Source organism: Petaurus breviceps, unplaced genomic scaffold (assembly GCF_028583685.1).
Source record: "Petaurus breviceps papuanus isolate PSGF00001 unplaced genomic scaffold, PetGlider_PUasm1.0 90556, whole genome shotgun sequence".
NCBI lineage: Eukaryota > Metazoa > Chordata > Mammalia > Diprotodontia > Petauridae > Petaurus > Petaurus breviceps.
This window is the reverse complement of record NW_027187273.1, coordinates 439,395-451,779: the sequence shown is the minus strand read 5'-3', so window position 1 is coordinate 451,779 and position 12,385 is coordinate 439,395.

Here is a 12,385-nt window from a genome sequence, read left to right as displayed (position 1 = left end):
CACACACACACACACACACACACACACACACACACACACACACACACCATTTAATCACTTTGAATGTCTCTATTGCTTCCAAGGCTAAATAGAGAATCTTTTTTGGCTTTTAAAGCTCTCCATAATGTGGCCCATTTCCAGTCTTCTTAAATCTTGCACCTCTCCCCACCTCCCACCCCCATACTCTACAATCTAGTGACATGGTTTTCTTGTTCTTCACTCTAGACATTCCATCTCCCAATTTGGGGTATTTTCACATTCCCCATGCCTGGAACTCTCCTCATTTCTACCTCCTAACTTCGGGGCTTCTTTGAAATTTCAGCTAAAATCCCACTTTCTGTCATTTAAATGGTTATTATTTTTTGACATTTAATTTTATTGATCTCTCCTTTGATTTTCAGGATTTCTATTTAGGCCTTTAATTGGAGATTTTAAATTTCTTTTTCTAGTTTTTTAACTTGCATACCCAATTCATTGATCTGTTCTTACTCTTTTATTGATGTAAGCATTTAGAGATAGAGATTTCCCTGTAAGTATTATTGCATTAGCTGCATCCCACAAATTTTGATATGTTGTCTCATAGTTGCCTATCTTTGATGAAATTATCCATTGTTTCTATGATGTGTTCTTTGACCCATTCATTCATTTCTGCTTTTCTGCATTTGCTTGTGAGGTTTTCATGCTCTAATACAGTGTGGGGAACCTGTGGCCTTGAGGCCACATATGGTCTTCTAGGTCCTCAGGTGAGGCCTTTTGACTGAGTCCAAGTTTTATAGAATAAATCCTTTTGTTAAGAGGGTTTATTCTGTGAAGTTTGGATTAAATTAAAGGGCCACACTTGAGGACCCAGAGGGTCACATGTGGCCTCCAGGTACAGGTTCCCCACCCCTGACATGATCAGTTTTTGTGAAGATGCCATGTACAGCTAAGAAAAAGATATACTTCTTTCTATTCCCATTCAATTTTCTCTTGAGTTCTAGTATAGCTAACTTTTCTAAAAATCTTTTCATCTCCTTAAAATCTTTCTTATTTAGTTTATGGTTAGATTTATCTAGTTCTGAGAAGGGCAAATTGAGATCCCCCACTAAAATAGTTTTACTATTTCCTCCTGTAAGTCATTTAACTTTTATTTTTAAGAATTTGGATGTTGTGGGGCGGCTAGGTGGCACAGTGAATGGAGTGCTGGCCCTGGAGTCAGGAGGACCTGGGTTCAGATCCCCCCTCAGACACTTAAAACTAGCTGTGTGATCTCTGGCATGTCACTTAACCCCAATTGCCCTGCCTTCACCCCTCCAAAAAGCAAAAAAAGAAAAAGAATTTGGATGTTGTGCCACTTGGTACATCTATTTTTAATATTGATAGTACTTAATTGTCTGTGGTACCTTTGAGCAAAATGTCATTTACCTGATTATCTTTTAATTAGGTGTCTTTTCACTTTTGCTTTGTCTGAGATCAGGATTGCTACCTCTGCCTTTTTTTTTTTTTTGTAACTTCAGCTGAAGTATAATTCTGCTCCAGCCCCTTATCTTAACTCTGTGTCTTTCTGTTTCAAGTGTGTTTTTTTTGTCAACAACATATTTTTCGATTCTGGTTTCTAATCCACTGCTATCCATATCCATCTTATGGATGAATTCATCCCAATCTCATTCACAGTTATAATTGCTGTGTATTTCCCTCTGACTTGTTCTGTTTTATTTATCCTTCTCTTTTTTTACCCTGTCCCTCCTCAAAAGTCTGTTTTGCTTCTGACCATTGCCTCCCTTATTCTACCCTCCCTTTCTCTTAGCTCCTCCCCCTATTTTTGTTGTTGTTGTTGTTGAATAAGATGGATTTCTATACCCAACTGAATGTGTATCCAAATTCTTCCTTCTTTGAATCAGTTCAGGTGAAAGTGAGGTTCAAGCATTTCCCCCTCCACTATAAAAACTCTTTCTTGCGTGCCTTATGGTACATAATTTTTCCCACTCTCTCCCTCCCCCTTCTCCCAATGCATCGCTTTTTTTCACCATTCCCATTCTTTTTCTTTTTTTAAGATTGTTCCAGCATGATCAACTTACATCCACGTTCTTTTTATAGACTCCTTCTATTACCTAAGAACAAGTTCTTAGACGTCACTAAAATCCTTTTCTGACCGCCCCGCCTTTAAGGCTAATGCCTTCCTACTGGTGGCTATCTCCATTTATCTTACTTGTTTGTACTTCTTTTCATGTTGTCTCCCCATTCGTCTGTAAGCTCCTTGAGAGAAGTGATTTTTTTTGCCTTTCTTCATATCCTAGTAGGCAGCTAGGTGGTGCAGAGAATAGAGAACCGGGCTTGAAGTCAGGAGGACCTGAGTTCAAATAAGGCTCAGACACTTACTTAAGTGGGCAAGTCACTTAATCAGTGTCTGCCTTGGTTTCCTCATTTCGAAAATGGGAATACTAATAGCATCTACCTCCCATGGATGTTGTAAAGATAAAATGAGATAATATTTGTAAAATAATTTGCAAAATTTTTTTGAGGGGGGAAGGCAAGGTAATTGGGGTTAAATGACTTGCCCAAGGCCACACAGCTAGTAAGTGTTAGGTGTCTGAGGCCAGATTTGAACTCTGGTCCTCCTGACTCCAGGGCAGGAACTCTATTCAACTGTGCCACCTAGTTGCCCCAATAATTTACAAATCTTAAGAGTGCTATATAAATACTAGATATTACTATTCCCTAGTACCTAATTAGTACAGTGCTTACTGCTTTATAAGTGCTTAATAAATGCTTGTTGACTTATTTGCCAAAAATGGAGAGATGGTTGTCAAAGGCAACACTGGGTTAGAATATAAATAAACACATCAATAAAATCCCACTAAGAAGGATAATAGATGATTGTGAACAGCATCATCTCATAAGGCAGAGAGAAGCCATAGAGGTTAAAACCAGCTTAAGTAAAGCTTGTCAATATATCCAGCTAAATATATTCTTCTATATAAATTCTTCCCAAGGGAATTCAGAGAGAGAGAGAGAGAGGGTGGGAGGGAGGAAGGGAGGGAGAACTACACAGAGAAGAAAAATGGAAAAGATTTGCAAAAAAAATTTCTAACTTTTTTTTCTATCAAGGATAGTGGAACCACCACACTTGTACCCTAACATCACAGTCCTTCAGGTGTTTACAAAGGACATAGGAACAGCATAAAGAGAACAAAGATAGGGGTGGCTAGGTGCTGCAGTGAATAGAGCACCGGCCCTGGAGTCAGGAGGACCTGAGTTCAAATCTGGCCTCAGACACTTAACACAAAAACTAGTCATGTGACCTTGGACAAGTCACTTAACCTTAATTGCCCTCCAACAACAAAAAAAATTTTTTAAGCAAAAAAAACCAAAGATGGGGAAAATGGCTAGAGCTGTGCTGCATCTGTTACATCAATAAACATACTTCACATTTATAGGGCACTTTATAGTTTTTAAGGAATTTTCCTACCTATTGGATCTCCCAGTAATTCCAAGAGGTCCAACACCCAGCATCCCTTCATAATATTGACATATTTGTCTTCACTTACATTTTTACTTTCTTATATACCTTACCAATGAATTAAAGGATAAGGCAATAAAATTGTGAGGGCAACGAGATAGCAATATGTAAGAAATATGAATGAGGGCAAGATTTCAAAAGTATGGGAAAAGTAGGAAGACCTATTAATACTAAAAAAAGGTGACACAGAATATTAATAACTAACCACTCAGAAGCCTGCTTTCCCATGTGTACAAACGTTTTATGAAGGTCATCCATGCAAGAATTGAGAACACCCTTGATAAGAGTAGTAGTATGAAAATAGCAGGATTTCACAAGAAAAATTTAAAAATGGATCACATCTTAACCATCTCATACTTGACTCAAAAATCTAAAGAATCTAATAGCACATCACGATGCTTATTTATTTATTGCCCCCACCCATTTTTTTAATTAACAGAAAAATCCATCTTATTGATTCTCTTACAGCAAGATGTATCCTAGCCATATAACAAAATCATTCAGGATTCCTTAGAAGTCTATTCAATAAACCTCTGATAATAAACCTCAGATGAGGTAAAGATAACAAGATAGATGATCATCAAAAGTATTTGTCAGTGTGATGGGGAAGATCTAGCAGAGTCCAAGTCAATGAGGAATTACTTAAGGAGAGTGAAATCCTCCAAATACTCCTGTTTGCAGATGAAATTATGTTAATTGCACCAAACCCCAAGGCACTGCAAAACCTCCTAGAAAGTTATCTGTAATAACTTAAAGGAGTTTAGTCTATTCACACTGTAATGACCAAATGGATGAAGAATGTCTATTTCTCAGATTTCAACAAGCATTGATTATTCTCTCCACTTAAAGTTTGTCTAACAGTTATAGGACAGACAGTTCAGATGAGCAATGAGTTGTACCCAGGATTAGAAAGAGGAAAAGAGCTGGGTTGTTTAAAGGCCTATCTTTTCAATAAAATTATTTTACTGGAGTTGTTATAGGGCACAGGGACTCAAAGCATCACTTCTTTTTAAGAACTAAAGATGAGCATCGCACAGAGGACAATGGAAAGGGGCGTGGTGGGTCCAAGCAGAGTAATTCTAAAGATGAATGAGAGTAAAAGATGTTATTAATAAATTTTATAGGGGGCGGTTAGATGGCGCAGTGAATAGAGCACTGGCTTGGGAATCAGGAAGACCTGAGTTCAAATCCAGATCCAGACACTTAACACAAAGCTATCCATGTGACCTTGGGCAAGTCACTTAACCCCAATTGCCCTACCTGCCCCCTCCAAAAAAAAAAGCAATAATAAAAAAATAAATAAAAATAAAACTAATATTAAAAAAAATTGGGGTGGCTAGGTGACTCAGTGAATAGAGCACTGGCCCTGGAGTCAGGAGGACCTGAGTTCAAATCTGGACTCAGACACTTGACACAATTACTAGCCATGTGACTTTGGGCAAGTCACTTAACCCCAATTGCCCTCCAAAAAGCAAAAAAAAAAATTTATGACATGGGTAGGTCAAATCAATATGACAAAAGTGACAATATTACCTAAATTAATTTACTTAGTGCCATATCACTCAAACTACCAAGGAGAGCTGGAAAAAAATGAATTACAAAATTCATCTGGAGGAACAAAAGGTCAAGAAAATCAAGTGAATTACTGAAAAAAAAGGTGATAGTAAGAAGGTGCAGCAATACCAGATTTCAAATCAATCTACAAAGCTATAATTATTAAAAGATGTTGGTACTCGATAAGACTTAGGTTGATGTGAAACAGATTAAGAACACAATATACAGAAGCAAATAAATACAGTAGGATTTGATAAACCCAAAGATCCTAGCTACTGGGGCAAGAATTCACTATTTGATAAAAACTATTGGAAAAACTGGAAAACAGTCTGGCGGTAACAAGGTATAGATCAATATCTCACCCTATTTACCAATACAAACTCCAAACTGGTATGATTTGGACATAGATCTTCTCTAGCCCTAGGTAAGAAGATGAGCAACCTTCCATCCAGCCTGTCACCTCCCACATCCTGCTGAGCATATCTCTTGAGGGAGGGAGATCAGAAGACTGTCTTTCTCCCCCTAACAAGAAAGTTTCCTCATATGTAAAATTGGGAGGGTCCATTCTAGCTGTGCAAATTCTACGACTTGATAACTAAAGATTTGAGCACAGGTTTTGAGCAGCAGAATAGGGAAAAGGAAGTGATAGGTCAGTTTTGTTCATCAAAGAAGCATCAGGATGCCACTGAGGTTAAAAAAAAAAAAAAGACAGGCTGGTAAAAAACAACAAATTTATTTTTACCAGGGATTCTAACATATATTCAGTGGCCTGCACTCAAGTACACTTTAACAAGTATTGGTTAAATTAATGAATTAAAATATGTTCCTATGGAGGCACAAAGAGAGAAATATGAAAGAACTGCAGTTATAAAGACAGAATATTTAACATGAGTTTTAAATAAATTTTAATAATATCAACAACAATAGCAAACTGTATGTAGTGCTTTACAATTTGCAAAGCACTTTCCAAATATTTCACTCTATCCTCACACTCTAGTGAGTAGGTGTTATCATAATCTTGCAGATGAGGAAACTGAGGCAGATATATGGGGAAACTGAGGCAGATATAAGTTAAGTGACTTACCCAGGGTCACATAGCTAGTAATTGTTTGAGACTGGATTTAAACTTAGGTTTTCCTGACTCCAAGTCGATCTCTTTTCCACTTCCAACACCTAGCTGCCCTTTTTTTTCCTCTATTATTTTATTTGTTACTTGTAAACTTTTTTTTAGCTCATGCTTTTGGGTCTAAGTTTCTTTTTTGGTAAAGGGGTGGGTATGTTTATTTATTTTTTTTTAAAGCAATTGGGGTTAAGTAACTTGCTCAAGGTTACACGGCCAGTTATTTCTGGGTGTGGTGCTGAGTATCTGAGGCCGGATTTGATCCAGGTCATCCCGACACTGGAGCCGGTGCTCTTACTCGCTGAGCCACCTGGCTGCCCCGAAGCAATTGGGGTTAAGTGACTTGCTCAAGGTTACACGGCCAGGTGTTTCTGGGTGGGTGCTAAGTGTCTGAGCCTGGGATTCGATCTCCAGGTCGTTCTGACACTGACGCCGGTGCTCTTACTTGCTGTGCTACCTGGCTGCCCCATGGGGTGGGTATGTTTAAATGCATCAACCTCATTTTAAACATTGCCCTTGTGGCTATTCTCCATTTTTAGGCAGGTCACATGTGCCAAAATGCAGAGAAGCCAGACTGATTGCACATGAGATTTAGGATATACATGTCCATGTGGACCATATCTCTGCATTTGTATGCTCTACATGTAAATGTATGAAGGTGTTGATGTGTGAATGTGTATTTTTGTCTCCTCACTATTAGGGTAGGGAACGGGGTGAATGTATGCATGTGTTTGAATATAGGAATATGAATGTGTTTATAGAGAGAACTGTAAAAATTGACTTGTGAGTCAGGAAACCAAATTTCTCTTCCCGCTGCCCTTATAATGATTTGTTTCAATTAGTTAACTTTCTCCATCTCCCCAAGCTCATTTCTTCATCTGTAAAAGGGAGTTAATAATAAATACTCTCTGTAAGGAAGTGGTCCTTTTGAGCTCAAATTCTAATTACAAAAAAGAGGTCCACCAAGTAGGGGTGAAGTTAAAAGATGTAGATGCCAAATGATCCTGTTATGAGGTACAAATTAGTTCCTTGACTGTGTCAACAGATAATTACAACATCAGAGACTTATGAAAGAGAAAGGAAGCAACCCATAGGATAAAGATCAATAGGTAACCCTTTTAGTCACCTTAAAAAGATAGTTTATTTAGTCTGGGAGACAGATCCTAAGCAGACCCCAGCTTCTGATGAATGGAATGGACTAAGTGTGTTGTTGCTGGGATCAAGTGAGATAATGAACATAAAAACCTTTTGAAATTTCATTTCTAGGGGTAGGCACAGTGAATAGAGCATTGGCCCTGGAGTCAGAAGGACCTGATTTCAAATCAGACCTCAGACATTTGACACTTACTAATAATATAATATAATAGTGTATATATATATATATATATACACATATATATATTTAAACATTTCATTTGAAAACTTTGAATTCCAGATTCATTCCCTTCCTCCCTTGTCACCCACCCTTACTGGGAAGATAAGCAATTCAATATAGGTTGTACATGTGTAGCTAATGCAAAACATTAACATATTAGATACATTGTAAAAGACTGACTATATTTCCCTCCCTCCTATCCCACCTCCCACTTGTTCTATTCTCTACTTTGATCTCGTTACTTTTCAAAAGTGGGTGCTTCCAACTTCCCTCCCCTCCAGCCTGCCCTCCCTTCTATCATTCCCCCTCTTATCCCCTTCCCCCCTACTCTCCTGGAGGGTGAGATACCCTATTTAGTGTGTATTTCATTCCCTCCCCAAGCCAAATTCAATGAGAATAAGGTTGACCCATTCCCTTTTGCCTTCCTATTCTTCCCCTCCATTGTAATCATTTTCCCTTGCCTCTTCTATATGAGATAGTTTACCCTATTCTGTCTCTCCCCATCTCCTCTCATTATATTTCTCTCTCACCTCTCAATTTCACCTTTTAAGTATCATCCCTTCCTATTAGATTGGTCCTGTGCCCTCTCTCTATGTATACCTGTACATATATACACACATTCACATATGTGTTCATATGCCCATATATCCTCCGATATAGACATATATACATATTTCTATTCCCTTCAACTATTTTCATACTGAGAAAAGATTCATCAGTTACAATTATTCTTTTTCCATGTAGGAATGTTAATAGTTCAACTTTGATAAGTTCCTCATGATTCCTTTTCCCTGTTTACCTTCTCATGCTTCTCTTGCTTCTTGTATCTGAATGTCAAATTTTCTACTCAACTCTGTTTTTTTCATCAAGAATGCTTGAAAGTCCTCTATTCCACTGAATGACTATATTTTCCCCTGAAACATGATACTCAGTTTGGCTGGGTAGGTGATTCTTGGTTTTAATCCCAGCTCCTTTGACCTCTGGAATATCATATTCCAAGCCCTTTGGATCCCTCAGTGTAGAAGCTGCCAGATCCTGGGTTATCCTGATTGTGTTTCCACAATATTCAAATTGTTTCTTCCTGGATGCTTGTAATATTCTCTCCTTAATCTGGGAATTCTGGAACCTGTCTATAATATTCCTAGGAGTTTTCTTTTGGGGATCTTTTTCAGGAGGTGATCAGTGGATTCTTTCAGCCTCTCTTTTGCCCTCTCGTTCTAAAACATCAGGGCAGTTTTCTTTGAGAACTTTCTGGAGGATGATTTCTAGATTCTTACTTTGATCATGTCTTTCAGGTAGTCCAATAATTTTAAAATTATCTCTCCTGGATCTATTTTCCAGGTCAGTGGTTTTTCCCATGAGATATTTCACATTCCCATGAGATATTTACATTCATATTTGTTCTTTCATTTGTTTGGATCTGTTTAACAGCATCTTGATTTCTCATAAAGTCATTAGCTTTCATTTGCTCCAATCTAATTCTGAAGCAATGATTCTCCTCAGTGAGCTTTTGAGATTCTTTTTCCATCTGGCAAATTCAACTTTTTAAAGCATTCTTCTCCTCATTGCCTTTTTGAGCCTCTTTTGCCAATTGAGTTAGTCTATTTTTTAAGGTATGATTTTCCTTAGTCAGGCTGTTGACTCTCATTTTGTAATTTTCTTGCATCGTTCTCATTTCTCTTCCTAATTTTTCCTCCACTTCTCTTATCTGCTTCTTAATGTCCTCTATGGCCTGTAACCAGCTCATATTTTCCTTTGAAGCTTTTGGTGCAGGAGTTCTGACTTCACTGCCTTCCTCCTGTTCCATGCTTTGCTCCTTTTTGTCCCCCAAATAGGAGTCTAATGTTGGAATCTTCTGTCTGCTTTGTTTCCTTTGCCTGGTCATGTCGCTCCCCTCAGTCACTTGACCCCCTAAGCTTTTTGCCACAGTAGGACTCTGCCACTAGACAGGGGAGCTTTTGTCCCAAACGCTGGGGTTTTCTCAGCTGCCAGAGGTATTAGATGGGTGTTCTCTCTCTGAGGCCTCCACATGCTCTGTCAAGCTGGTCACACACCCCAGGACCTCCACCCTAGACTGCAATCCAGATCCAAGCAGGTTAAAGCAAGACCGATTACCCCTCAGACTGGTCGCTTGGTCCCCCTACACTCTGCAGGCCAGGAGCTGAAGCTGCCATGTGGCACTGGCTGGCTGTGCTGGCATCTCAGAGGCTTCTCGCCCTGGGGGAAAAGCCAATACACTCCCATTTACTGGGTCCCAAAGTCCAGACTGCACTGACCTCTCACTTTGTCCTTTGCATCTATGTGTTGATAATTCTGGAAACAGCCACAGGTACTGCTGATCTGGAGTCCCTCTGGCAGGCGGCTGGTCAGACCCACCCTGGGGCTAAAACTTCTAGCTTATGTACACCTGAGCTCTGCTGCCAGAGCGCCATGCTGGCCGATTCCTGCAGGCCTGCTGGGCTGTCCTCAGCAGGAGGTTAGCTTCTCTGTGTCATTTTGTGGGTTCTGCAGCAAGAAATTTCATTTCTACACAAACTAGGTTTAAATCACCTTAACCAGAAATCATTTTTCATTTTCTGGATTCTTTGCCTTTACTCACATCATTCCTCTTACTTGCCTGGCAAAATCCTACCAATTCTTCTCAGATTCCTTCTTCTCTATAGTCATCTTACTTAGGAGTTATGTCTCCAACCATTTAGAAATTTCCATAGACCTATATTCTGTACCCCTCATATTGGCTCATAATAATAATAGCTAGCATTTAAGTGCTGCACACATGTTGCTTAATTTGAGTCTCATAGAACCCTGTGAAGTAGTGCTATTATGATCATCACTATTTTACAGATGAGGAAACTGGGGCCCAGAGAGATTAAGTGATGTATTTTAAGTCACAGAGCTGCTAAAAATGTCTCAGGTAGAATCTGAATTCGGGTTTCCCTGACTCCAAGTCTAGCCCTCTTAACCACTGGACCACATAACTGCCTATCACTTATTGGAACTTTCTCATGTTTTAGTTATGTCTTAGCTTTTCCTAGATTGTAAGTTCCTGGAAGGTAATGATTTTGTTTCAAGAAAGGGCAAAAACCTTCCTTTGTATTCTTTAGGATCATATTTGCACATGTGTATACATATATGTATGTTGAATCTCAGAGGAGGAAACTTAGAGGATCATGGGGTTAGGGCTAGGAGGTATCTTATAGGTTATCTAATCATAAAATGGGGCAGCTGGATGGAGCAGTGGACTTGGAATCAGCAAGACTCATCTTCATGAGTTCAAATCTGTCCTCAGACACTTACAAGCTGTGTGAACCTGGGCAAGTCATTTAACCCTGTTTGCCTCAGTTTCCTCATCTATCAAATGAGCTGGAGAAGGAAATGTCAAACTTCTCCAGTATCTTTGACAAGAAAACCCCAAAATCAGGTCACAAAGAGTCAGATGACTGAAATGACTCAACAACAACAACAAATCATAAGACTGAGGCATCTTTGTGGCTGAGTGGATAGAACGTTGAGTGTAAGGAAGACCTGAGTTCAAATCCAGTCTTAGACACTTAGTAACTCTGTGACCCTGAGCAAGTCACTTAACCTCTGCTTGTCTTAATCCACCGAAGAAGGAAATGTCCAGTTTCTTTGCCAAGAAAACCAAATGAACAGAAAGGTTCACAGGGACAATAAGAGTCAGAACGACTGAATCCACTGAAAAGCGATCCTAAGATTATGTTCTTAGAAGTAGAAGGGGCCTTAGAGGATATCTAGCATAACCTCATTTTACAGATGAGGAAAGTGAGGCCCAGGATGGTTAAGTGACTCCCTTATGGTCATGTGTGGGGTAACAAAGACCCTTACCTAAATTAAACTCACAGGCTTCTCAAGGTAGAAAGTAGAAAGGAGTTTATTACGATTCTCGTGAGAAAAGGACGACTCACAGTGAGTGCATTCAATACATTCTCAGAGTCAGACCGTACCAGGCATAGAGAAAATACATACTTTTATAGCCCCCTTAATCACAATCCCCCCCTCCACAGCCCCCTTCCTCTCAGCTCATTCTCATGAGCTTTGAGGGCACAATCTAAAATGTGATAAATCTAACCCAAGGACAGTGATGACATATATATAGTAAGCAGATGCAGTTATTTTGTAAGTTTAGCAGTCCGTTGACTTTGGTGCAACTCCCACATTTTTCGAGGCCTCCTTTTCCTTTGATTAATGAACAGATATGATCAAAGCCTGTGTTCTTGTCCTTGTTCCTGTAACACTTCATGGTCATCTTGGCCTTACAGTATAACTGGTCAAGGAACTACGCAGGTATGATTATTCTGCAGATTTAGTAATCTAAGAATTCTTGTACAACTCCCATCCTTGTTAGTCTCTTGACCTGGGTAAACATGCAGATGTGTTTGCATCCTGTGTTCCTATCCTCCTCTCCTGGAACACTTCAGGGTCAGCCCCTTGTTTTTGCAGAAAAACTGAATTGAAAACCCAACCTTTAATTCTATGAGGGTTCCCAACCCAAAAGTTTTATGAGGGGTCTTCACCATATCTCACACAGTCACATAGGTAGTAAGGGTCAGAGTTGGACATTTGAAACAGTAAAGCAGCACCAGCTTTGCATATAGGTTCCCAATGAAGCTAAGAGTAAGAATTTAATCAATGAAAAGAGCACAAGAATGAGAGTCAGGAAGCCTGGGATCTAGTCCTCTCTGCTTCTCTAAGTCACAGGGTGACCTGAGAAAAGTCACTTTACCTTTTTAGGTCTTTTACTAGATACATAGATGGAGAAAAAAAGAAATGGAAGGAAGGAAGGAAGGAAGGAAGGAAGGAAGGAAGGAAGGAAGGA